General features: G+C 42.7%; 1 long non-coding RNA gene across 1 annotated transcript; it reads left to right on the top strand.

Annotated features, from left to right (window-relative positions):
* Window positions 1-19,724: 19,724 nt before the first annotated feature.
* LOC308481134 lies at window positions 19,725-25,455 on the top strand. The gene is made up of 2 exons (XR_013988470.1): window positions 19,725-19,758; window positions 23,209-25,455. It is a non-coding gene; the product is annotated as an uncharacterized lncRNA (long non-coding RNA).
* Window positions 25,456-26,826: the final 1,371 nt, after the last annotated feature.

A 26,826-nucleotide genomic window follows, 5' to 3' on the forward strand; every position in this document is an offset into this window, starting at 1 on the left:
GCCTACTTCTAACTAAGGAGGCAACCCTTAGGACTCTGGCCTAGACCCACTCAAACAGCAGGTAGGGGAGGGGCTCACACTGAGTGCTCCTTCACACATATCAGAAAGTGTTTCACACAGAAAACTAGCAAAACACAGAAGAGGGGGAAGAGGCATCTATAGTAAGGTTACCAGACATCCCCATTTCCCAGGGACAGTCCCCGGATTTACAAATCAGTCCCCCCACAAAATTCATTGAAGTTGAAAAGTGTCCCCGGATTCATTGAAAAAAATCTGGTAACCTTAATCTATAGCCCAAGATGCAATGTAGCACAAATGGATGTCTGCTCACACAATAGGGTTTCTTATTTCTCTCCTCCCCCCTGCATCTGGCTTCATGGACCCAAAATCTACAGTGAAGGGTTGGTGGACAATCCAGAACAGATTCTGAAGGTGTGCTGGGGGCTGGAGGGGGGAGAAGATTAAGCAGAAGTCCCATTGAGAAAGCAAATTTCCACAGAGCAATCAAACAGACATCATTAGATGTCACCCATTATATTTTCTTGTAATTAAGTGCTGCTAACGTCAGTGGAAAGCGACGTGGGTGGCGCTGTGGGTAAAACCTCAGTGCCTAGGACTTGCCGATCGCATGGTTGGCGGTTCGAATCCCCGCGGCGGGGTGAGCTCCCGTCTTTCGGTCCCAGCTCCTGCCCACCTAGCAGTTCGAAAGCACCCCTAAGTGCAAGTAGATAAATAGGTACCGCTTTATAGCGGGAAGGTAAACGGCATTTCCGTGTGCTGCGCTGGTGCTGGCTCACCAGAGCAGCTTCGTCACGCTGGCCACGTGACCCGGAAGTGTCTCCGGACAGCGCTGGCCCCCGGCCTCTTAAGTGAGATGGGCGCACAACCCTAGAGTCGGACACGACTGGCCCGTACGGGCAGGGGTACCTTTACCTTTACCTAAGGTCAGTGGGGCTTACTTCCAAGTTTACCACTTTGGTGAAAAGTTATACAATGACTTGACAAATTTCATTTATATTTAGTGACCAATTAAGAGAAGATAAAATTAGTTGCCATGTTCTGCGTTTGTCATACTGTCAGCTCTTTTCCTAGGAGGCTGTTCATGTTGTGTTTTAGCTCATGTGAGAACTCATTAGCCATAATAGAAACTAAAATGTCCCTCTTACATGTTTATGAACGTTTTGTCTGCGCAAGCATTGCAACTTTCCGGGTGGAATATTCTCCCCTCTCCTGCTAACCCCTAGGGAGACAATTCTGAGGAGTATGGGGAGCACGCAGAGGGGGGAAGCACGCAGAGGGGGGAAGACCAGAGGTCTGCCGGGGGAGCATTAGATGAATCCAACCCAAAATACAGGTTTCCCAAAGCAATAATTTATAGCATGGATTTAATACGCCAGTTCTTGCTGGATTACAACTCCCATCATTGCCCAAGTATTTGCTATGATACCTGGGGTGGGAGGAAGTGGGAGCCAACAACATCTGAGGGTCATAGGTTCTGCTCTCCTAATTTATAGGAAGAAGAAAAGGCATCAACATTTCCATATGTCCTTAGAATGTGTGCAAAAAGGATTTTTTGATTACCCCATTTTCTGGAACATAGGGCAAGGGGGGAAATAGTAATTTATCAATTAAACCGACTGTAATAAATTTGGGGGACGTGGGTGGCACTGTGAGTTAAACCACAGAGCCTAGGACTCACCGATCAGAAGGTTGGCGGTTCAAATCCCACGACGGAGTGAGCCCCCGTTGCTGGGTCCCTGCTCCTGCCAACCTAGCAGTTCGAAAGCGCGTCAAAGTGCAAGTAGATAAATAGGTACCACTCCAATGGGAAGGTAAACAGTGTTTCCGTGCGCTGCTCTGGTTCTCCAGAAGTGGCTTAGTCATGCTGGCCACATGACCCAGAAGCTGTACGCCAGCTCCCTCGGCCAATAAATGAGATGAGTGCCGCAACCCCAGAGTCGATCACGACTGGACCTAATGGTCAGGGGTCCCTTTGCCTTACCTAATAAATTTGAACCTAACCAGCTGTGTTGATAGGGGTTATTAGCTTTACCTTACCTTCAAATGATTTGAAACAAACTCCCCTTCTTGCACAACAGTGTACAGAGATGGCAGTAATATACGGGCTGCGAATACAAGCGGCTATGCATATTTCAAATCACTACAAAATGTAGGTTTTAGTTTTACAGTGGTTTCTTCAAAACCACTTCAAAACCTAAAGACTGCAAATCTGAATCTGACATTTGTTCAGTATCAAAGAAACTAGGCTGCTTAGCTCAAAGACACTGAATGAACTGAAGTAGAGTGGATGGGGCTTGAGAAAAGTGAAATGTATATTCTCCTGCCCTCCCCCAACTTAGATGCATATGGACACACACAGAGAGCCTCAGAGTGAGTACTCAGTCTACAGTGAGTAGTCAAACAGTCAAGTAGTGCTCTTCATTACTCAGATTTAATGGGCAATTTCATTTCTCTGCTCATTTCACCAACAGTGTCTAAGGAGAAATGCTGCTTTATCCAAAACACTTCAGAACTGATGGTTCAGTGTTCTCATGGGATTACTCCAACACAGTAGCAGCAACAGGAGGATCCCTGCAATCTAGAAAACTACCTCCTACAGCAAGCATTCAAAAGAGCCGAAGAGAGCGGTATACCTGAAGGACTGGAATAGAGAATGAGTCAGTAGGCAGGTGATAAAACAGGGTGACATGGGGGTGGGTGGGGGTGAGGTGCAAGCATACTTCAAGCTTCCAGTCATTTCATAGTGATTGCCATATGGATCACATGTACCTTTGTACCTTTTCTTTCATGTCTCTACTTTGACATTGGCAAAACATTGAAAAAATTGTGAAGAAGTTCTTGCCCAGCATTTTCTGTCCACTGTTTTGGCATAAGCAGAAACTTGCACAGTACCGGTTAAAGCAGTATCCCATGTAGGCAAATGAGAGCCAAGCTATTTCTAAGAAGCAAGGGGAAGCATTCACTAATCTCCAATCTGGCACAACACTGTGTTAGTATCGCAAGGGGAATAACTAGAAGTCACATGCTAATGTGTGCAATAGTGCCCTAAAGCTTTTTTCTTTTTCTTTTTTTAAAGGAAAGCTAGTCTGCGAAGGGGATTTAAAGCAATGAAAGAGGGATGGGGTTGCTGAAACATTTTCACGTCTATCTTTTCTCTGCTTCAAATTGCCCACCAAGTAGCTAATCCCTTGGAGTTCAAATTGCTGCTTTTAATAGTATAAATTCTCATTCCCTATGTGACTTTGTTTTGTCAAGGAACTGTTAGCCTGGAACATGTAGTTTGCTCCTTATAATAGAACACATGCCCATGGTGGCAGCCCCATTTCCTTCTCCTGAAGGAAAAAGGGCTTTGGAGAGAAAGAACAGATTTGTACATATCAGTCTTTAAATTGTTGCTTAAGAATTTTTATTTTGTTAGCACCAACGGTGCTCCACTGACCTTATGAATCAATTGTTTCCTCATTCTGCTGACACATAAAGTGTGGGCCATAACTTGCTGTTTCTCCCCAAATAGCACCATTTAACTACTTCCTTATCATGAACATCTTCCTGTGCAAGTGTAATTTAGAAACCTTTGCCACTGTAATTTTCTTTGCTTCATTCTCTTTAAAGCTAAGCCTTTATGCGACAGACAAAATACTCATTCATCAGCACTATTATCTCTCCAAGAAATGAAAATGAACAGCTATGGTTTAAACACAAAAAGAAGGGACCAGAGCAAACAACTTATATGCATACATGAAAAAGAAATAAAAGGGTGTTTTTTAAAAAGAAAGAAAGAAAATCATTTCGCATGATTTGTCCACTGCATGCTGTGTCAGGCAAACAGATAAGGAAAAGGAACTTTAAATATAGCTCTGGGACAAGTAACTGAACAAGTTATAAAGAAAAAGCAATATACCTTCTCACAATAGATAATAATTTCTGCTTCCTGAAAGATTCTGAAGCAACATCCCTACTTTGCCTTTTCCTTAACCTCAGCCACTGCAGGTGTGACACTGGACACAACAGGGCAAGTGCGACAAATTCTATTGATGTGTGGGTGGGAACAGATGGGATAATGGAAAGAGAGAGAGGAGAGTCATCAAATGAAATGGTGGGTGGACAACTTCAAAGTCCCATTTGGGACTGCTACATCTGTTCTCTGACCATATGGGGAAGTGGATCAAAACTGGAACAAGTTCTAAAAGGGAAAACTAACTCTAAAGCAGCATCGCGATGCATACGTGGGGCTTATTTCAAACAGACGCGTAAAGTAGGTTATTTTGGAGCAGCAGCATCTTGGCCATATTGCAGGCCTAGTGGATCATGTTTCAGGCAGCTCTCTCTTAAGTATCCATCCATTTCAAGCATAAATATTTATTCTGTTGCAAATTAGGATCCATTAGTTCCCAGATCTTAAAAAGAGGTCAACAAGACTCAAAGGTTGTGCAGGGCAGGCAAGCTTGGTGAACAGAAAGGTTTGATGACCATTTAAAAAGCATGCTCACCTAAGCAACACATGTTTAACAGTGTGGGGGGGATACTGCAAGGCAGACCCACTTGTGGTGCCCCTCCCTTCAGTAGATACCATTGCCCATAGGACTACATTACATTCCTAACAGAACCAGAACATGGTTTCTTGAGCAATACATTTCACCATGGTGGGAGTATTAGAGCTTGGAGTTTGTTGTTGTTCTGACTTCTCCCCACTTCTTGGTACTATACCAAAAATTTAGATTTGAAGATGAGGGTAATCTCATTAAATGGGATTCCTGTGAGCCACTGAATTCTGAAAAGCTGGGTTGAAATCCATGTTCATCTGAGGTCCAAACTAGACACAAAATACACAGCATGCAGCTTCGTTTGTTTTGTTTTTTCCTTTACTAGTTACAAGCATGGGGAGTCAATTTCTCATTACAAAGGCAGCAGGAAGGAAGGGAAGCTTATCTCTTCACTCAGCAATTGAAATGGGAACATTGCTTGCTTTATTATTTATTTATATTATGCTAAAAACTCTGTTGTTATAAAAAAAAATCATTTAACTACCCAGGTTCTCACTTCTTTTCAAGAAAGCAGTTCATATACTAATGGGAGATGTCATATAAAAATGGCGGAGGAGGTGTTCTTTTCAAGTTGATGAACTGAAACACCAAAGGTATCCAAGTGAAGTCCGTTAAAACTGTTTTTAAAACTTGAGGCTTAAGTCCTTAACACATCTATCAGCTACACTAACTTCCAGTATGTTTTCAGGTCCAATTTAGAGCTTGCCCTACACTCGAGTAGGACCCTGGCAGAGACACATGCCCGACTGGCATGTTCTCTCCCTCCTGGTCAATCGTTCGGGAGCTTCAAAAGCTTTCTTCAGCCCAAACATCACAGTGACCGATGTCAACATGTTATCCTTTTTTATTTTATCCTTTAAAGTCCTGAATAGTTTTGGCCTGAACTATTTGATAGACCACATTCAGTCATACCATCCTGCCTTCACAGAGATCACAATCACAGGCCTTCTTGGTGTTTTTACCAACCAGGTCTCTGACAGTGATAAGCATGGAAGAGAGAACCTCTTCTGTGCTGACTCCACACCTTTTGAACTTCTTCCCAGTAGAGCTGAAGCAGGTACCTACACTTCAGATTTTTTTGAAGGCCTTAAATAATCTGATGGTGTTCTGATTGGTCACCCCAGAATAATTTTTGTTTGTTTGTCCCTGTCACTGATGGTGGATGGAATTTTATTATGTTTTTGGAGTTAGTTTTTAACTTTGTAAATCTGCTTTATTCTTGATCTTAGTAATACTTTTTAGGTTTTCTAAAAAAATATACTTCAACTTTTTATTGCTTTTAAGTTGTTTTGGGTGGGCTTTGTCCAAAAGAGTACTAAATCAATATTTAAAAATAATAAATAATGATTGCAGGAGGGACCATTTTAGACGCATCCAATTAGTGCACCATTGCTGATGCACAGGTCCTTTTGGACCCAGAAGAAGGCAGAAAGGGCCAAGGCACACTTATGCACACTCTGCCAATGCACCCGGGGGCCAGGAATGAAACCCCAGCACAAAAGGGTCACCTGAGCCTGTTTACCTTTTCAGTCCTGATGCACTGAGTTCAATCATCTCACAGCAGGAACTGCTTTATTGTATGTGGATTTGCATGACTTGGTGGACTAAGAATGGGAAAAGGACTAGACCAGAAACAAATTTCTCCATTTAGCTAGCTATTTCATTATGCTGTAGGACCGCCTTCCCTAACTTGGTGTAGGCCATATATTTTAGAGTACAATTCCCAACATCCGCAGTCAGCATGACCAATGGTGATGGGAATTGTCTAAAGTATCTGGAGGGGTAAAGCTGGGGTAGTTTGCATTCTAGTTCTCAACAGAGAAGAAGCAAAGCCACAGGTGACACTACATTGCACTACCAAGAGCAGAGATGGTACAGGTGATTTGCTTTGCTATCAGCCTGCAAAACCTCTTCAGGTAGGTCTGCATCATGCAGGACTTGGAACACAGCACTCAAATAAAATTAAGATGTCCAGGTGTATTGCAATGATACTGAGGTAAATCACATTTATGTTGCATAACTGGTCTTATCACATTTCCAATGAATGCATATGCTTATTACAGTTAACCTGTTTCAGCTCTACTAATGAACTTCGCTGTTATCAGACACAGAACATACTCCTGTTGCCAAGCTTGTCATTCAAGCCTGGGATTCCTCTAATCTCTTTTTTGCTGTTGTTCTTTTACTCTAGACATGACATGCATTCCTATTATTTCATGGAGAGAAATATATGGCTCTTCATATTTTCAAGATGACTTCATTCTATCTTAAGACAAAATCTGCATTTACTTCTTGTTGTTGTTTTACAAACCCCACTACTGCTGTAGCTGCTGGAGTTAGCCCAGGTACAGCTGAACAAAGATAGCAAAATTGCTCACTTTAATAATCATTGCATGACCATAATGCAATATGCAGTGAAACATTATAAATGTACTTTAACACAGAAAATGCTACTATCATACACTCCTAGGCAGAATATTAACAAATATAAAAACAAAACAGTTAGCTCTCAGAAATGTAGACTCTTTGATTCAGATGTTGAGCAAATAAAGTGAAGAAATACGCAACATGTATATTCCTGAGCTCAGGAACCATTACTCTTTCAAGCTGATCAAGGCTTCCTTGCTTCAAAGAAGGATCTGCAGCAGTTCACTTACAGGACTCACTGCTACTCAGTCATGAAATTACCTAGCACCAGTCATGCAGGAAAGCCACTTTAACTGCATTTCTAGCCACATATCAGAAAAACAACAACAATCCCATAGAATGGGTCAGGGAAGAGATTAAAGGTGCAAATGGCATCCCTTGTAGTCAATGGCAAAACTTCCATTGATCTTAATAGGTTTGGATTGTCCCCTAAAGCAGCATAGCAACATATGCTCAACTAGCATGAAAGGTCATATGAAAAATGATGAGCATCATTAAACTCCAGCACCATGACCTCATATTAAAGCCATAAGACAAGCAGCTCCGCAAATACAGAGCTAGGATATGAAAAGATTAAGAGACACACTACACATATTTGCACTTGTGGATTTATAACCAGTACATAAAAAATTATTTGTTTGTAGCTTATATGTCAAGCAGTCAATTAATATAAATCTAAGATAATAAGAACACTCTGTAGCAGTATCAATGCACATTTAGAATGTATCACAGAAAATTAAACCAAACAACTATGCACATTTCCCAGTTATTTTCATGCAACTGAAAAATATTGGCAATTAAATTACAAACTGCACTCTGGAATCTAGGGAACCATACTAAATCATGTACTTAAATAACACAAAAGTAACATCTCTCATATATCATTAAAATACATGCTTAATTTTAACAATGTGACAGCAGAATGTGCCTTCAGACTGTGTTCAGTGAGATTTAAGACACTGAACATACTGCTGCACCATCCTTAACTATTCAACTAGGATTTGAAACTTCGTGAACTTATCATATCACTTATTAAACCTGGTGCCCCTGATATAGTTATAGTCACACATTTTTAAAAAATTGTTTAATACATGACTAGCTGCACAAGAATACAGATGTGGATGCACGTTCAGATGTACTTTAGAATACACTGCCATTGAGAGAAATACAGAACAGATTAAATCTATGCTTATTCTGCTACACATTCAGATGTGTAGCAAAATACACATCTAATTTTATGTCTGTGGTTCCCAATACAGCAAGCAATAGGCATGTGCATGCTTGCTATTAGTGAGAATCTCCCCAAACAGTACTACTGGCCAACGCAAACATAAAATGTGGGTGTGGATGAGCAGAGAATATGGCATAATATATCATAAATATGACATTCATATATGCATACACAAACATATTTCTAAACCACACTTTCCTCTAAATTAGAAATACTAAAGAGCCATTTTTCATGTCTCAGAGAAAAATATATTCATTCCATTACATTTTTTTTAGAACTTACCAATAATTTTGATATGATGACCATCACCAGACCATTGTAGTATGTTAACATTGTAGTAGTAGTCAGTGAATCGTACAAGTCAGCACATAAAAAAGAAGGGGAGGGGAAACAAGTTAGTAATTTAATAGCAATGTCACCGGTTTATAAATAATACGTTAAAAGATAACAGTCAAGTGCTGGTATCAGTTAATTGCAGACATCAGCTCCATTAGAGACACCATTAGAGATACCAAAAAAATGAGCAAGATAATATCCTTAAATACTGCATTGAGTCGATAATAGTGCAGGAGCAATGAGCTAGACATGGAATGAAAAAGAACATTGTTATAACACAAAGATTGTGGCTGAGGGAACATGTCAATTTGGGGAGTCTGGTCAAGGCAAACTAGCCAAAAGATTGAAGCAATAACTTGTTCTAAATTCAAGCCAGAAGGAGAAAAAAGTCCTTAAGGATAACACAATGTTCTGGGAATTGGAATAAAAGAGCTGGACAAGAAATGTAGCAAGAACCAAAAGATTGACATTGTAAGGAAAAGGCACACCAGGAAGGTGGCTCAAAACAAATAAACAGACAAAACACTTCAGGAGGAGGGCTCTGTGCTTGCCCTCCTCTGTCCCTTCAACGTTCAGGGGCCCCGGCCTCTTACTCCAGATATTGAGAGGGCTGAAGACCCCTCAGCCCCCTGTAATTGGCACGCCTGATTTCTAGGATAAAGGCAAAACAAGAGGAAAAGTAACTAACAACTGGTACTTTAAAAAGCTGTATTGGAAACAAGTTGATGACTTTGATATTTAATCACTACTAGTTATGTTCTCAGATCATGGTCAGAATTAGAATATATTCAAAAACAGAGTGCATGTAACAGTGCAAAGATTTCAAGTGTTCCAAGAAGCCAGTGTTATTGTGTTATCTGTCACAGTCAATCTGAAAGTTTTGCCCATCTGTTATCTTAGGCCTAAAACTAGCTGACCTTGGAAAATATATACCACTGCATAAAATGTAAACCCTATAAGAATTTCCAAGCTAAGCCAAAACACTGGATGGCAGTCAACAAAGTTTTAGTCAGAGTAAACCTACTGAAATTAACATAGTTAATTTGGCCTTAACATAGTTGTGCTCATTAATTTCAGTGAGTCTACTCTGAGTAAAACTTAGCTGACGATCACCTAGTATCACTATTATATACCTGGAAATTTCTAAACCACCCAGGACATGTACCAAAAGCAGTAGTTACTTGTCTGCTAAGCAGCAAGCTCAGGGAACCCTTAAGGTTCACACAAGACAGCAGCAATATAAAATATACTTAGGGGAGAAATATCCTAAAACATTCCTGTCCTGAGCCACTAAAACACTGAGTGCATACAAAAACCGAGAGTCAACTCAGACTTCTTAACTGCCACCCAGAGGCCACTTTTACATTTCCTCAGTTGGCTATAGGCACAGTATAGTAAGCTGTGCGTGTCCAGTTTAGAATAGTAGCAGAGGTAGTAGTAAAAGTAATGTGACTTGTTTTACATCGCCATAGAACATTTTTGTTTTCGCTATCTGTGATGATCGGGAAAAAGGTGGGGTATAAATAATTATATAATAATACTAATAATAATGGGGACAAAATGGATGGTGCTACATGAACAGTGTATGGCACTATTTTTTTAATGTTCCTCCTTTTTCTAAAACAAAAACAAAGCCCTCCTGCTCTACAAATTAAAACACAAGTGCATAACCTCAAAAAGCGAGACTCTGCCTAGTCCACCCCTTGCCCATCATGTTTCATCATCATCATTAGTAGTGAGTCTGATTCACAAAGGAAAACATGTTTTTAAACTGATTTCCCATCCTTTGTTTGACGCTCAGAACTCTACTATTATAGTCATTCATGTGTATAGCAAATAAATAATTGAGGGGGGTCAAGCAGGGACAGGCCAGTAGCTACATGCTTCTGCCATCACTGTTCTCATTACTGCTCAAGTTGTGGAAGGTGACTGTCTGGAATGGTAATCTATCCATGGAGGTTTCTCATGATTTTCCAAAGTTCTAAAAGATGTGGAGAACCTCCACAGGCATGAAACAATCCCTGCTTGAGGCAATCACCTTCCATGAGTCAAAAATGACTATGGACAAAAAAAATGAAGGTACGTAGTGTGCTTATCCCTGCTGTATTTTGTGTGCTGTGTCTGTATTAACTTTTCTCTAGTTGCAACACCTAAAGAGGAGTCTGCATTCCTCAAGCACCCCTACAACTCATATTTCTAATCAAGTGCTAAGGCCATAATTTGGATAAGAAGAAGAAGAAGAGGAGGAGTTTGGATTTGATATCCCGCTTTATCACTACCCGAAGGAGTCTCAAAGTGGCTAACATTCTCCTTTCCCTTCCTCCCCCACAACAAACACTCTGTGAGGTGAGTGGGGATGAGAGACTCCAGAGAAGTGTGACTGGCCCAAGGTCACCCAGCAGCTGCATGTGGAGGAGCGGAGACGCGAACCCGGTTCCCCAGATTACGAGTCTACCACTCTTAACCACTACACCACACTAGCTCTCACTGGATAAGCCCATGATAGGTCAGACAGAAAGCCATGCTACAGAAATGGGTTCTCCAAGAGAAGCTGTTCACATTGGCAAGAACACTGTTTTTTAGGCATTATAGTGCCCAATTGCTCCCCGCACAGCAAGTAGCTAAATGCTTCACGGAACACTGATGTGCCAACTCTGTGTCACTCTTGTCATTTATTCTAAATATAAATCTGAAGAGATTCAAAATTACGCTTCTACTTTACATTCCTGAAATAGCTGTCAAAACAAGAGATTAAATGGATTAGTTTGCTATTGTAGTCACACTGTTCGCTTACCAAGTCCTGAAAAATACTTGCTGCTAACTACTGAAAACAATGCTTTCTCAGCTGCCTAAGCATATAGGTTTGTGTGCGTAATATATTAAGCTGTATATAAGAAAAAAATCTATATTTTAGGGCATGGAATACATTCGGTAATTTATTAGCCAGCAGCATTAACTTTTTTCTCTTAAGGAAGGGAAATGAAGGTTGTAAATTGTTGATCTTCATTACAGTGTCAGGAATTTTTGCCTTCTATCTTACAATGAAGAGGGCTTTATGTCTCCAAATAGTCTTTTCAGCTACAATAGGAGAACAGAACAGCTATCTATTTCCTGATATTACCTTTCTTCAAGCAAGCAAAAGGCTTTATCTAGCCAGTATAAAATCAAGTGATTATATTTTGCAAAGCATTTGAAATCAATAGTTTACTGAGAAAATGTTCAGGGCAAGATATATTCAACATTTCCAGAATTTCTGGAGCCATACATATATTTCTCAAAAGAAAAAATAGTACATAAAATTGTACTGTTCAGAATACTTCATGCATTTTGGATATGCACATTTATTTTATTAGAGCAATATAAATAAACTGGAGTTAGGAATGCTTTGGAATAAACAAGAATGAAATCAGTCAACCCTGCTGAAACTTTGCAATTTCCTGGGGGTATACACAACCATCCTCATACATGCCTGAGGCTCTGTAACCTAGTAAAAGGTTATGTGTGGTGCTTTTAACCTTTGCTGCATCTGCATCGTGGTGGAAGGTATTTGGTTAAGCAAGATTAAGCAAAATGTCGGCCCAAGCAATGCTGTTCCTGGATCCAAGACCTTCAAGAAATTCACTGGAGACCTACTACAGCCCAGGGTGCTGTGGTAGACAGTGGCGGAGCTTCATGCTCTGGCACCGGGGGGTGGGGTGGGGAGCAGGCGGGGCTGGCAGGCATCCCAGGGGTGTGGTGCACTGCCCACAGGGGCGTAGTGTGCATCCTGGGGGCGTGGCACTCAGCACCGGGGGCGGGGGGCAGCTGTGATGGCACCCCACCAGGATCATGCTGCAGTGTGTTCCCCCCGCACTCCTCTTCCTCCACCAGTGGTGGTAGACTCACCCTCATATCCCTCAAGATCTCCAAGGCAGAGAGAATATGACTGGTTAATCATGGAATGGAGAAATGGTCTGGGTGCTTGGAACAATGGCTTTCAGCACCCTCTAAATGTGAAAAGTTCGGCCTTCTTGGTTCTCTTGGAACAATGACATGAAAGGGTAGCTAGCAGGAGTAACAGTGGAGAAAATCTGAAGACTAATTTGATGGGTTAGAACTCATTCTGTAACCTACTCTGTAGCAGTGATGATGCTCATGTCAACACAGCCAGCAAATTATATCATCCCAACAGATTGACATTCATTCAGAGCTGACCTAAATGGTGTTACATATTAAACTCCCATTAGCTTGCTGTTACCAGTTTGTAAAACATCTTGCCAGTTAAGATGCTCACATTTGAATTAGATTCCACATTAAGCGGAGTATCTACAGCTTTGACTCAGGTGTTTGGTTTTCCTGTTTCTTCAGCTTAAGGATGTGGACAAGATGCCTGAAGATCTGAAGCCAAACAGTTCTTCTTTGGATCCTTACCCATCTTGGCTGAATAAGAATACTGTACCAGAGCTGAGTATGTTTCCTTGCATGGGGACTATGTTCCAATTCCAATACTAAAAGAAGGATTTGTGAGCCCTCTTTCACCTCCACTATCCTTATTTGTTACCAGCTAGGCTTTAACTTCCCATTTTTTGAGTAAGGTGTAGGAGAGAGTGGTGGCAACTCAGCTGCAGGTTGGATTTAGATCTGTTCCAGCCTGGCTTATTACAAGGCTGAAACCACCTTAATGACTTTGGTGGGTGACAGGCGCCAGACACTGCACAGGGGGAGTCTTCCCTGCTGGTTCTGCTGTACTTCTCAGTGGCTCTGATATCATCCTTTTATAGGATTTCCTGCAGCAAACGGAGCAAGTGGGTGAGTTGCCAATGGGTTACCTTCCCAGAATTTCTAGCTTCAAGCATTTCTGCTGTAGTCTGATCATGGAAGTGATGTCAAGTTGATGATGAAGCACCTTCCACATGGCTTGAACTGTTCAATGTCCCACACAGAATGGCTGCCATTGTATCTACTTTGTCCCTTGGCTAAATGTGGGGAGTAGCACATACATGGCACCTTCTTCCTATCTGTTATATGCTGTCAATTTGTACCATCTCCATCTCTGTATAACAAAAGTTATGAAGCTGAAAATGTTGGTTCAGCTCCATGCAGCAATTTTAGGGGCAATTACTTCTTCAGCCGACACTGAAATTACAAATTTTCAGGTATCACGTCAGCTGTGAATATTTTGGAGCACCGTGGATATGCTATTTTTATAATGTATAACAGAACCCTTCATCAACCCACCTTCTCCCCCCCCCCTTTTTTTGCTGAAATATCTGTTATTGGCCTAGAGTGCTAACTGCCCAAGATCTATTACTTCCCAACTTATTTGATAGTCAGAGAAGCAGCACATTATCCCACTTCATGGTAGAACTATATATTTGGTAGCTCATTCGTTAATAGGCAGAATACAAATAGTGCAGGTAGAAGTGTGAAAAATGCTTTGGATTTTTTTTAGAACATTATGACTCATATTTTATCCATCCAAAGTATGGATGAGAAAAGTGAGAATGATTTAGCGATAAATGAATCATACGCACCAAATATGCACATTGGAAAAATTGGAAAAGGAAACAGAGCAATAAAACCTTTATTCTGCAGCTATATTGAATAGGGTTTTAGTGAGCAACTCACAACACAATTGTCATGCTCCTACACAAAAGAAAGTCCTATTGAGGTCTATGGGACTTACTCCCAAGAAAGGGTATTACAGGCTCAATAGTAAAGTCAAATATTGAGGTTTGTTGTTTACTTTTTTTACTGTAACATACACACAATACACACAAAAGGACACCACAGAATTATTTCATGTTTGGATTATGCATCTAAATTGCCTCTAGAACAGAAAATTTCTAAACATAATGTAGTATTTAACAAGCCCCCTCCAAAAAGAAGTTGGGCAAACGAGGCTGCAATTCTGTACCCACTTAACAGGGAATAAAATCCCTTGAATTTAGTGGGGCTTACTGCTGAATAGGCATGTATAGGATTGCACTGTTATTCTCTTACACACACACTTCAAAAAAAGAAAACTGACATATTGTTCCCTTACAGATTTTACCCACAATCTAACAAAGTTGGAGGCATTCAGCAATGCGTCTAATTCTAAGTAGGCTTGTTATCATTAGAAAAATAAGCATTATTTGTGTAATCCTATATGGTTACTCAGAAGAAAGTCTTATTTAGTTTAAAGAGGCTTCTGAGCAAAATTTTGAAATAATTTTAGTCACTATGGTGGGTTTTTTTAAAAAAAGAAAAATAGTGAATAGTATATGTGGCATAAAATTCAAAATGTCAGTCCCAGATTTTGCCTCATTATCATCAATGTCACTGCCATTTTTCTATTCTTTGCTTGATTTCATGCTGTTAAACCTCTTATCTGTGCATCAGTGTGATCAGGATTATTCAGCAGTGGCAGCTGCTGAATAAGGCCAAAGCATTTCAGTTGATTTCTGAAACAACTGCATTTCTAACCTCTTTTGACCCACTTTACAGACTAAACAGGAGTTCAAAATTTAATTCCCAATCTTGTTCAATGTTTTTGTCACTCACAATAATGTTAAGCTAAAAATGTGTCAGTGTTAAAACATTGATCTGCTTCCTTCCTCCTCCCCTTTAGAAGTGCATTTATGCTGTGATCTATAAAGAGACACTAATATGATCAACTTACAGGGATCAACAACATATGTGGTGTTGCTTACATTACAAAAGCAAATAATGAAGCTATATTTAGCCTCTTATAAAACATTCTGAGTATTTGGGCGATGGCAACCATTACATACATAAAGACTTAAGCAGATACAGTGAAATTAAAAATAGAAGCGTTGGGGTTCAGGAACCGTTCTCCATCTAAACATATCCACAGATCAATCAATGTAAGGCACAGATACTAGTAGTCACATGAAATAAGGGCTTTCTAGTAATTAATAAACATTGTACTGTTCAAGTGCAAGCTCAGATATGGCACGAAATCTGCTTCGCCTGTGAAATAATGTGTCTGTCTGTCGGGGGAGGGGTGCAATGACTCTTACAAGTGCTGCTCCAAGACTCTTAGCATGCTTAATACCCTGGCTGGCTGTGACGTGAGGCTCCAACACCACAACATTTTGTTGGGCGTCTCTCTTGGCTCACCAGTTCTTTAACTGCATTAGAAAAATGGATAAGGAAATGGGTCTTGCAAAATACATCAGAGTTTATGTTCTGAACATGCCACAGACCCATTCACTGAAGTCAGTCAGTAATTGCAGGCAGTAGGTTCAGCATTATCCACAAGTGCAATCAGCTGTTTGTGTAATATTACTGAAGACTCAAGAACTTTCCTGACACAGGCAAAATGCACCTTGAATCTGCTGGCACAGCTTTTAAAGTTTGTACTCTGATCATTATTAGCCATTGATGCACCATAACCCTATCCAGTCTGCAGATTTCCCTTCTGAAACAACACCCTTCAGCAGAATCCTAGCCCAACCTTTTCTAGGCTTGCAATTAGCCGGCCCAGTTGACTGATCTCTGACTAGTCCCTCACTTCCCTTGTCTTTAGCATACTTTAGCATAATGAAATGCAAATGCCCATATGCTATTAGTACTATACATCTAACAACACTCTCTGACAGTCAGCAATTAGCTTGGGCAGCCACAGCCTATAATGTCGCACAAGCAGTGTGTGGAGCAACTGTGTTCTATAGAGAGAAAGATAAACAGGCACTCTTGGAAGCAGTCCAACTTTAAGAAGAAGAACCCCAAAGTGAGCTTACTAAAAAAAGAATCCTAGTTACTGCTGCAGATAAGGCAGGCCCTTTAGAGTTTACTCTTCAGCCCCCTCACAGCTAAAGTAGCTGAAGACTGCTATGTTTATTAGTTAATGTTTCTCCAATTCAGTCATTCTTTTAATTCCTATTTGTAGTAGCTGAGTTGAGGTGAGGAAGCAATCTAGGCAAGAAACAAATGTTAAATGAAATATATTTTTCTACCTAGCTAACTTTATTTTCATTTCCTTACTGTTTCCCTGGAATATCAAGCTGTATGGAAGGAATCACATATTTACTAGAACTGAAATATTTACATTTTTTTAAAAAATGTAATGAATGTAAATCCATTAAATGAAAATTTAGAGTGTGTGTGTATGTTTGTGTGTATGTTTGTTTGTGTGTGTTTATCAGTTGAAAATGTAAAAGACTTTGCTGCTACCTAGTAACTTTTTCTTTTTTCTTTTACAAACAGTACTCCATAACTTTTAACAAAGTGACAAATGGAAGACAGAAGGGATACAACAGTGGATTGAAGAGGGAGAGGGGGAGGTGGAGGGGAGGGAGAGAGATTGTGGTTAACAACTATATCTTCATTATTACCAAAAAAAAAGATTATTATGCATTTTGGCAAAACAAATACTGAAACTTGTTTCACAATTTGGAAGGAGGCAGTCTATGCATTAAAACTTAATTATTTAACCTACAAATTAATCACTAAAAACGGGAATACTTTCATATATGATTAGTATAGTCAATAGTAAGTCCATACCACCTAAAAGCCAACAGTTTATTCTTGTAAAGCAAATCATCTCGCACGCACGCACGCACACATCTGTTAAGGCCATTTCCTCCTGCTTATGTTTCTATCAATGCTGTGACTCCAACCTTCTTATAGTGTCTAATAATTGTTGTCATCTGATTGTTGTTGTCCCACAGATGGCGCCACAGAGTGCCTATAGTCTCTTCATACATTAGAGCACTATAACTCCTGGTGGGTGAGACAGCAAGAATCTTGTGTGTCAACTCATTCCAGAAGAGAATCAATCCATAGTCCAGCCCAGCACTCTGCCAAGATCTAGGAGTTTAGCTTGCTTCAGTCCTGTCCCCCTTAATGAAATAACTGGAATTACAATACAACCTAAGCAGTGGAACTGCGGAGAATTCACACAGTACAATTTGGCTTTGCCCTTCCCCTCTTCCCTTGACAGAAAAATCCACACTCCCTGAATGGTTTTCTCTAGTATTCCGGGGAGGACAAAGGGGGAAATGGTGATACTAATAGACTTTGATCTTCCCCCAGTGCTTATCCATGGTTGCATCCCTCACATTCTATCATATCAGTTATACAGACATATGCTAAAACCAAACTCATCCGTCCTAGTGCTGACCTGGATGTAGCCAAAATAGCACCATTCACACACAAAGGAGAGGCATCAGCAGTTTGGGGAAACCCCAAGGTTTGCAGTCTTGCAGAAGAGAGGAAAATAGCTTTGGGAGAGGAAGCCCAAAACAACTGAATGAGGACTACTGAGGGGAATGCTGGTAGGCTGCTGGTGAAGGGGAGGAAACAACAGAGTGGAGCATCGAGGCTGAAATCCTGGACAGAAGCACCGCACACTGCAACATTTTGTTGCAGCTCTGACGAGCATTGTTTTGAAGTCATTCATTTCCTACCATTCCTTTCCATAGATCCTTGTACTGAATATTACAGATCTACGCACAGTACAAAGGTGAATTTACTTAAAATAAAAATTAAAAAGAGGGATGGAAATATGCAGAGCGCTTGCTTCCCGTTCACGCGCACATCTCACGGAGCGCAGAGGGAGGTGAACACCTGCTCGAGTGCAGCAAATCTCAACATCTGCCAGAGTTCAGCGTGCAGGTGAAAAGCCCTTTGGAAAGAGGTGAACGAAGTGAAGAGATCCTCACCCTTTCAGCTGTGCTCCACAAGCGCTACGAAAATCAAAACGCGAAGCTTACTCGCCGGCTTCCGAGAAACAGACGGGCGAACAGCAAGTCCCTCCCGGAGCCAAAGTTCCTGCTGCTGCTTCTGCGCTCCCGGCTTGTCTGATTCCAGCAACGGGCTCGTCCCTCTTTGGAGAGCGGGGAGCGCAGAAGGCGCGGGAAGCAGGCGAGGGGCTACGCTGGGCAGGGCGGGCGGGCGGGCAAGGAGAAGCGGCATCCAGGACGGCAGGGCTGCGGCTGCGGCTGGGTGGGGACAGGACTCCGAGAGGATTACAGACACTCACGCGCGCGCACACACAGAGCCGAGCGCCGAGCTGGGAAGGGCGGGGGAAGAGCGCGAGCGAGAGGTTAATGGACTTCTTAAGCTCGGCACGGCCGGCCGGAGAGACTCGCTGAGGAGAAGAGACGCTCCCCAGAAGCCCACGCGGAGCTGCGGGAAGCCGGGCGGCGGCGGCGGAGTGGAAGGCGCCCCCCCCCCCGCCCCGCGGCATGTTTTGCTCCCCTGATACCTATCTCGCTCCCTTCACCGCCTCCTCGCCGGACGGAGACGCAGCAGGGCGGCGAGCGCGGCATCTGTCCCTCGCCCAGCCCTTCCCGCTGACCTCAAACCAAGGGCAGGACGCCGCTCTCCGGCGAGGCATCGAGCAGAAGCCGCTCGGGTCCGCCGCCCGCCCGCCCGCCCTCCCTCCCTCAGACTTGGCCGCGCGGGACAGGAGCAAGAAGCGGCGAGGCGCCTCACCTGAGAGACCCGCCGCCGCCAGCAGCAGCGGCCGCCGAGAGTCCCGCTCAGCCCCCGCTGGCCGCTTCCTCCTGGGAAAGTAGCGCGGGCGCCAGCCGGCGGCAGCTTTCGCCCAGGCTCCGAGGCACCAGGGTGGCGCGGCTCCGGGGCGCGCTTGGAAACCCTTCAGGACGGCGGGAGAGCCAGCGAGCGAGCTGCCAAGCCGGGCGGCTTCTCCTCCTGACGCTCCTTTCCCCACCTGCAGCGGCGGCGCTCGCAGCCCTGGGAGCCTGCCTGACAGAGCGACCCGAGCGCCGCGGCCACGCCCCTGCTCTCCAAAGCGCCTCCCCATTGGTGCGCCGTCGGATTCCCACTGGCCGCCCCGCCCCGCCTCCTCCTCCCCCTCCCCCCCTGGTGTGCGCAGTCTGGACGCCGCTGCTTTCCGCAGGGAGAGGAGAGATTCTGATGGGCAGCCAGCCCTGGAGCAGACCTGTCGGGCCATTTGCTCGCGATGATGGATGGCTCTTTGGGACGGAAGAAGCGAAAGCTAAATGGAACTTTTATAGAGCTGGGAGAGGAGGAAGGCTGCAGAGCGAACTCTGCTCGTCTGGCTTCCAGAGGTTGCTGAACTGCAGCACCCACCACTCCTAGCCAGAGGCATGATGAGGCACCCTTGGCAAGGAGCGGCCCGGAAAGCACGTGGCTCCTGGCCACTCTGAGCCAAAGTGGAGGGGCGCTGTTTTTGCAGCTCTCCCCTGGACCTGCACCCTTGGGACCAACCTGACCAACCCCTAGGTATGCCCTTGCCCCTGCCCATTGGCAATGCCGACTGGCGCGGATGGGGTCCTTCTGGTTGCAGCTCCTTGCCACAGAGGTAGAAAGGGACAACTAGGATAGTCTGGAGTTGCTGCTAACCTTTCTTTCATCTTCCAATGACATCACAGATTCCCATCCCTGAATACTAAAGCAGAGATGGAAAACCTGTGCTCCTTTCCCTATGCTGTTGGGCTCCAGTCAGCATAGCCCACCGGAAGTACACCTGGAGGGCCACAATTGTGTGCTTACAAGATGACTGCAGCCAAGGGATACCTTTTCCACACACTTTATCAGTCCCCTCCTAGAGTCACACAGCCTGTGCAACAGAGAGGAAGCAAGTGATCACATTCATGCAGGGTGCATGTCAAGAAAGTGAACAAAGCCATTGCCTTTGTATTAAATTATATGGCCAAGGAGTTAGGCTTCTGGTAAATGCTGGTCCATTGAACAGGGAGGGAACACAGAGGCTAAGACTTGTGGGAATGTTCAGGGATGCAGGAGAGGATATATTGTTTGATTATAGCCTTTCCAACTTGTGTTAACAAGTTCCACAATTTAGCAGAGTAACATTCCCCTTTTTAAACTCACAGAGGATGCATTTGCTCAGGCTCGCTACAGCCTCTATAATAACTGTCCTGGTATTTTCCCTTTATTCCCTCATAAAAGATAAGAAACGACACAGTCTTCATAAAAGTATAAAAAGAGTTTACTCACTCACATTCTGTTCACAGTTGGATCCCAGAAGGCATACTTAGCTTAGAAAAGTAACATACACCTGGAAACTATCCCATAAAGAGACAGTCCCTTTGTTCTCTCTTGGCTGGAAGCCTAGAGAGCATCTTTGGCTAAGCAGATGTTGCTTCTTCAATGAAAGTAGTTGGAGAGAGAGAGAGATGGTGGCCAGTCCTATGCTTTTGTTACCTGCACAGGTGAGGCCATGCCCACCTCTGGTCACATGTAGAGGAATTCTGTCCCAGACAGGAGAAACAGGAAGTTTCAACTGGCTGGTCCAGACATCCCCTTTTATGTCCACTCTAGGGATGTTGTACTTGACTGCTCTTGTGTTTCACATCCCACAAGACAAACCCCAAGATCAATCCATTAATTCATGGCAGAGAACTCGAAACATACAGTGCAAACTTCCACAGGCCTGCCTACCTTTTGCCTGCTATCAACTCTCCCTTTACCACCACAGTAGTCAACAGGCCCTTCTGCCTGCAACTCCTTGACCTACAGGTAGAAATGAGCAGCTAGCATAGCCCTGCTTTCTCTTGCAGCTGCTGTTTTGACACCACTTCTATACAGGGATCAAGCAAGAATGTCACACTCCCTTGCTATGATCGGTGTCTTGCTCGCTAGCCTAAAACTTGGTGGCTACATGTGGCACGTGCCATTTCAAATGTTGCAATCATGTATTACATGCCCACATTTTGGGCTTTCCTTGATCACTGTGTGTGAATGCAGTCCATGTGTGAACAAAATTAACAGTCACAGACAATAAAGCTTTTGTCTTTCTTGTCTGTCAATGGGTGCCCTCAGTATAGGAAGAAAGGGGAATCTCCCACACACAAAAAGCTGGCAGTTCAACTTGGGTTGCACTGATGGGGTAACACCAGGGAATTATTCTAAGTTTATGCCTATGTAAATGAAATCAACTTGTACTTTGTTCTGTGTTGCTAAGAGAGCCTTGCAGCTTTCTCACGGAGCTGTCTCAATACAGAAATAGGATGCTCTATAAAAGCAGCAAGGATTTGATTTTTCTCTGCCCACGCTTTAATGCTGTATAATTCTTCTTGGTAATGGCATTCTAGATTTATAATGGAAAGGCAAGGTCAGTAGTTGGCTTGCTTTGGTTCTATTTTATTTAAGATTATATTGAGAAATCAGAACTTCGAGGCACTACTTCAGTCTTCTGGAGCAGGTACAGGAAAGTCAATACCTTGTAGACAAGTTTTCCAGTAACCCTCCCTCCCTTTCTCCATTGAAGTTTGATTTTAGTAAAAGAGATCGCCCGCCTCCCCCGATTTATCAACTACTAGTTAAATTAATTATTGAATTCCTTAAAAATAAAAACAAAAAAGAAAGAAACCAGTTTAACTGGTAGGTAGATTATTGCCTACAATATCAATACTCTTCTATTTTATTCTAGGTATGTCCATGTTCTTCATAGGAGTGTATTCTGGATCCCTACTGAGTGAAATAGCTTAATCACCCTGCAGCAACACACTGTCTTTCTTTCCTTTGCAGAGACAACACTGAGTAGGTTAATGGTATCCATTGATTGATCCATGTGGACAGTGACCACAAAGGAAAGCACAGTCTACTTTGCAATTGCTAATAAGCAGGAAAGATAAGCCACCATAAAGCAGCTGAGCTGACATAGTAGGGAGGCAAAGGAGAAGGGAAATTCATTTTGCCGCCCTTACAGACTTTCAGCAGTGCAAAGCCACCTTCTGGCCCCTCAGTCCTTCTCTTTGCCAGTTCCCAGAGTTGCTCTAATTTGGAAAAACAAGTGCTTTGTGCTTCAGAATATTCACAGCCTTATAAGACTGGCTGTGACCTGGGAATTGTCTAGTCCACTCCTGTGCATTGAAACAGAATCTCTATACCCTATGCTCCAACATTAGTCATTATCAACTTGATTCTAGTGTGCAACAACTAGCAGAGAAGTAGTAACCACGATACTCTGGTATCCTTCATTAAAAGCTATAACTCAAGAGATGGAGCAAGTGCTTTGCATAAATCAGTTCTCCCTCCTCCAATCTTCAATTAAAGGCACCCTGAGTCATTGTCCAATCGTATGCAGGAAGGAAAAACTCCACACAAGAGATGGGAGCCAAGGAGTGCTGTTGACAACTTGTAGTGTCCATTCGTGCTCATGGATGAATCAGTGCATGAGCCCCAGGGGCTGGGTCATATTATGTAAATATTAGTCGCTTTAGAAATACCTACTTAGAGTTTCAAAATAAAATGTCAACCTCTAGGTTTTTCCCGCTTGTACAGCATGAAGGAAAATGTCACTGATTTGAATTTGATGTAGGAATAACAGCTTTTATGCCATGGAATGTTTTCCTTCTCTGCTCAGTGGTATTTGATTTCTGAAGGAGTAAAAAATGGTTCTCTAGAGACAATTATATATTTGAGATAGGAAGATGTGGTAGACCAAGCAGCTTATGGAGTGACTGCGTGAAGTACAGACAATTTGCTGGTATAACACAGCTGCAAAATAGCTAAGTGAGACAAAGTATATTATGCACTGAAAAGTTCTATAGGCCTGACTTAACGATAATAATGAATGTGAGATGATGTCGTGCATCTCTTTTAAAGCTGAGAAAGCTAGAACTATTATGCAGTATATATATTTTTAATGCAAGACTTTTACAGGAAGAGAATAATAATAAAAAAAACCCTCCTGTTATTTATCACAAGGTATTCAGAGTCATGGTTGGTGGAATCTCATTTGCGGAATCCCTTCCTTAGTGATGGAAGTCCTTTTCACCACTGCACTAATCCCTACACATGTGAACACATTTTTTCTGAGATCTGCTTAGAAGAATAGATGATACAACATGACAATCTGTGATCACACCCAATTTTTATTTTAAAACATGTGAAATCTGGACTTGCTTTAAGAAATAAAGAGGTGGCTAATGTTTTTGTGAATAGCATTTATAAATATTCTCAGCCTGACAAATTTTGTGGCTAGAGACCAATGCTGAAGAGACATCTGCAGCCGGGGGAAGATGAAGGTGTCTAGTTGTGCTGCTGCACATGCACCATGGCGTGTCTTGTCTCTGCGCTGCTCCCTTCAGCCATTCCTAAAATTCACAAAATGTGTTCATAAAATGTTTCTTTCTAGTGTTATTTGGCTACTGCAGAACAAACAGCTTCCTGAGGTATATTTTAATGGCTGTGGCATCTGTGGCATGAGAAGGCAAATTTGTTGATGGCAACTCTTCTTTTTTCATCTTCTCAGTCTACCCTCTTGCCTTGTGTATTGAAGATAATGAGGCCATTCTCAGAACAGGCCACTGCCTTTTTGCTACCATTATTACATGTGCTGCCATTTGTGTACTAAGAGGTCCAGATGCTTGTGACAGCTTGATTTCCTGGAGCAACCTACAAGGACACTGCAAGAAAGGCAAAATGCTTTAGCTTCAGTGACATGGAGGGGGAAATATTCTGCAATGTGACAGTAGCAATGCTACAATTTCGTAACACTTTCATCTCAAATGTTTGCTTTTCTTTAGCTTCTGACAGCCTTAAGCATCACCCTTTCAGCTAAATTTCTTCTCCAGGCTGGAGAGATTTATACTTGTATACATTTAAACTGACTGTTTTCTATCAGTTGTTTTATCTGTTTGTTTATGTTACTCCCCCCCCCCCCACAGTTAAAGAGGATAAGATGACTGTTATTGACTATGCCAATGTTTCTCAAACTTCGATCGCCAGCTGTTGTTGGACTACAACTCCCATCATCCCTGACCATTGGTCCTGCTAGCTAGGGATGATGGGAGTTGTTGTCAAAGAACGGCTGGAGATCCATGTATGAGAAACACTGGGCTAGCTATATCATTAAATGCTGCATGTGTGTATTGTAAATCAGGAATGGAAAACTGTGACCCTCTAGGTGCTGCTGGTCTATAGTTTCTTTGATCCCTGACCATTGGGCCATACTGGCTGGGGCTGATGACCAGGGCTGAGTCCAACAAGAACTGGAGGGTGGCAGCTTGGCCATCCCTGTCTTAAACCATGATTCTTAAAGTTTAAGGAAGATCTCTATATACAAAACTGCAAGCACTAATTAGGAGAACTCTGAATTCTTCTTGAACTCCAAACCTCAATTTAGGTGTCTTGTTTGGATGAAAACGTGGGCGTGCTGCTTCCCCTCTTCCAAATCAGAGGAACACAAGCAATTGTCTGGATAATATGTCTTCCTACTTGTGCTGATTAGGAGTGCTTGGAATTCAAGACAACAAATGCTTCCCTCCCCTATAGGATTTCCTCTGCAGTTTCATTCTCTGGACGTCCACATGGAGTTGCAGTGCAATGACAGTTAGAAAAAAGGACCAGTGAGTACTATCAACTTTTCCCCATAATAATGCACGCCATCTGTCGGAGAATAAAGCAACTAAGGGGGAAGTATGTCTAGTTATTCTTTTCTGTGAATTGCCAGGTTGGGCAGGGCATGAAAGAGTTCACAGACTCATCAGGATTTTTGTTCCTCTGGATTTAAAGGTTTTGTGACATGTAGCTCAGGATGGATAATTGTGTTGATTTTGTTTTGTCTCAGATTCTAATTTTCCCAGTCTTAGGTTTCGTTCTCCACATTTCTGCACCAGTCCTCCTGAAGATATATTAGCATTTTAGTAAAATTTCTCCTATTATCACGGCTGGCTCACTCATGAGGTGAGGTAGGGCAGTGGCATCAGGGTCCAGACTTCGGGGGTGGGGCTAGGCAGCTTCTGAGAAGTGTGCTGCTTACTACCGCCTGCATTTGTCAACCTCCTCTGTATATCCTGCATGCCCTGATGGGCAGAGTGGCATTTTCTATATTGCTTCTAGTGGCAAAATGTCCTGGGGCTGCCTACCAATAATGCATGTCTTTGTATGCAATATTGCCGGATATACCAATTTTTGCAAGCCATATCCCCTAATAAAATGTATTTAAGATTCTGTTTTCTCTTATTGATCACCTTTATGCACACTTTACCCTAATATGCACATCATTTGATTGGGAAACTACATAGCAAAATTCAGAGAAGTGTAAATTTTGAAAGTTTGCATATTGTTACAGAAGATGTAAATTTCTTCTCCATCTATCCATGGATAATCTCAAATAACACCGTGGAGGAGATAGGTAGTTTGGGGTTACCTCATTCATAAACCAGGAAGCCACATCTAACATGCAAAGCGTCACAGCCCCAAGTGCAGTTTACCTAGTTTTGAAGTAAGGTAATCTGGGAACAATGTGTTGGTTAGAAAAGGCCCAGAGACCTCCAGATATGCGATGGAAGAAGCAAAAGTATTTCTTTTCTTGCAGGATGTCATTCTAATGTGAAGTCTTGTGAAGTTCAATGCAGCCTTTCATAGAGCAGTGGATCCTTACAGAGCCATTATAACAGTCTGTTTATTTACCTGTGCTGAGAAAGGATTAATGGGAAACAGGAGGTGACACCTGTGGCACCAGAAGGCAGAAACATTGCAGGTCCCAGAATAAAAGCAAAATCAAGGCAAAGCACTGAAGCAGACTTTGATTACAACTGCTCTCATGAACAGCTCAGAATTCCTCCAGTCCCATGCAGGCAACTGCAGATTGCATAGAATTATTTCCCTTCTGATTAAGCTCATGAGGATAAGCTGATGGAGCACATATTCCCTTAATTGTCCAGTTCTTTAATATGAATTGCTTCAGTAAAGCCCCCCTGGAAGAAGAACTAGTTTTCTCTCTCCAACTTCTCCCCACTTCAATCACACAATGCATTCTGTTGAGTAAGTTTTGAAGAACGTTGGCATCCATGTTTTAGGGTGTTGATCTCAAGCATCCCTAATCTTCCCTTAGCAAATTCAAAGAAGGTTGGGTTACATGGGGCTCAGGGCACAAATTCTCCAGTGTGGTGTAGTGGTTAAGAGCGGTAGTCACGTAATCTGGGGAACCGGGTTCGCGTCCCCGCTCCTCCACATGCAGCTGCTGGGTGACCTTGGGCTAGTCACACGTCTTTGAAGTCTCTCAGCCCCACTCACCTCACAGAGTGTTTGTTGTGGGGGAGGAAGGGAAAGGAGAATGTTAGCCGCTTTGAGACTCCTTAAAGGGAGTGAAAGGCGGGATATCAAATCCAAACTCTTCTTCTTCTTCTTCTGCCCTTGTGCTTGCAGAATGCTTAGCTTTTGTACAAGGGAGGGAGCATCTTCTTAGCTTCTCTGAAGTGATACTTGTAGACAAAACAGACCCATGCCCCACAGCTTCAAGGACACTAGAACCAGATTACTCAGAAGGTTGTGGTTGTTGTTTTTACAAGCCACAACCTTCCAGGAAACATTGACCTA

The sequence above is a fragment of the Podarcis pityusensis genome (assembly GCF_964106645.2).
Source record: "Podarcis pityusensis genome assembly, chromosome: 7".
Lineage (NCBI taxonomy): Eukaryota > Metazoa > Chordata > Lepidosauria > Squamata > Lacertidae > Podarcis > Podarcis pityusensis.